The sequence below is a fragment of the Capra hircus genome, chromosome 18 (assembly GCF_001704415.2).
Source record: "Capra hircus breed San Clemente chromosome 18, ASM170441v1, whole genome shotgun sequence".
Lineage (NCBI taxonomy): Eukaryota > Metazoa > Chordata > Mammalia > Artiodactyla > Bovidae > Capra > Capra hircus.
This window is the reverse complement of record NC_030825.1, coordinates 60,224,737-60,226,818: the sequence shown is the minus strand read 5'-3', so window position 1 is coordinate 60,226,818 and position 2,082 is coordinate 60,224,737.

Genomic DNA, 2,082 nt, shown 5'->3' with positions numbered 1-2,082 from the left:
GAACCTTTACAACAATGATGATCGAGATATGAGTGTGGCAAGGCCTTGTTCATCTATAAAGTTCAATCGCTTCTCTAAAGGCATCAGACAGTTCATACAGGTGAGAAACCTTACAAATGTGATAAGTGTGGCAAGGCCTTTCGTGAAAAGTCAACCCTTTCAAGTCATCAGACGTTTCATACTGGAGAGAAACCTTACAAATGTGATGAGTGTGGCAAGGCCTTTCGTCTAAAGTTAACCCTTTTAAAGCATCAGACAGTTCATACTGGAGAGAAACCTTACAAATAAGATGAATATGGCGAGACCTTTCGTGTAAAGTCAACCCCTTTTAAGTCATCAGACAGTTCATACTGGTGAGAAACCTTACAAATATGTTGAGTGTGGAAAAATCTTCGGTCAAAAACTACATCTTCAACTTCACTGGAGAATTTATACTGGAGAGAGACCTTTCAGATGTAATGAGTGTGGCAAGTTCTTCAGTCAAAATTCACACCTTAAAAAACATTGGAGAATACATATAGAGAAACCTTTCAAATGTTTCGAGTGTGGAAAATCCTTTACTGAGGTCTCAGCACTCACTAAACAACAGAAAATGCATACATGAGAGAAACTCATGTGAATGTGGTATATGGTAGAAGTCTTCAAAATTCAAAGTTCAAAATTCACACCCTACTGTTGCTCAGAGAATTCATCCTACTGAGAAACCATACAAATATCATGAGTGTGGCAACATCTTAGGCTTCATAAGAAAATTCATACTAGATAGAAGCCAGATATATAAGTATTTATTAGTCAGGTCTTTAGAACATGAATTCATTCTAGAAAGATTCCTCACCAATTTCACAAATTTTTTTTTTCTTTTTTTTTAAAAAAGGAACCCTATCCTCACATCTCACCAGTAGTATCAGACTATTTATCCTGGAGAAAACACACAGCAATGTAATGTGTGTGGCAAGGATCTTACCCAAAAGTCACCAGATAGGAACATAGTGGAGCCATACTTCCCAGACTCAGTGGTTGTGGCAAATCCTTTACCTTTTTCACTATATGTATTCTCTGATGACTTTAGTTCAGGTACTCAGCAACTGCTGCTGCTGCTGCTGCTGCTGCTGCTGCTGCTATGTCACTTCAGTCGTATCTGACTCTGTGTGACCCCATAGATGGCAGCCCACCAGGCTCTCTCATCCCTGGGATTCTCCAGGCAAGAACACTGGAGTGGGTTGCCATTTCCTTCTCCAGTGCATGAAAGTGAAAAGTGAAAGTGAAGTCGCTCAGTCGTGTCCAACCCCTCAGCAACCCTATGGACTGCAGCCTTCCAGGCTCTGGCATCCATGGGATTTTCCAGGCAAGAGTACTGGAGTGGGTGCCTTTGCTGCAGTAAGTCCATATTTGAAGAGAAGCTATAGAGATCTTTTCGTGTAAAAGAAACCCGAATTCTACCTCAGCAAAGATGATTCTTTGGGAGAGTAATCCACCATCTTTTTGGTCTCCTGGCTTTCTGAATAAAGTCACTATTCCTTGCTCAACAAGTAGTCTCTCAGTTTATTGGCCTGTTGTGTGGTGAGCTCTAAGAGCTTGGCTTTGGTAATACATTGATCAAATGCATTTGCTACATGGGTTTCACAATGGTCTCTGGGAAGGAATCAATGAGATGAAGGGACTGGCTTCATTAAATACAATTCATTCACATCCATATTCCCTGGAAAAACACACAGCCTGAATTACAAAATTCAATAGTGAGTGTGAATTAGCAACAGGGAGGGGAGAAAATAATGTAAAACTAGGACATGACTCATCATGGTCAGTAGGATCAGGAAGCCCTTCCGTACATAGTCCAGCCTGTTATAAAACATAATGTTCTACCAACTGACCTTGAACAGAGTAGGCAAGATGTTAAAAGGCCTGGGCTTTTCGTAGGAGGAGAGGGACAGTTACCAGGGACTGATGGTGTGCCAGGAACAATGCATAGGAATAGGGTCATGTTTTCCATTGGACAGAAATAACTGTTGTATGTATGATTAAAGAAGAGTTACTCTTATTTGTGGAAATTGAAGACAGAGCTGTCATGGTCTTTGTAGACCG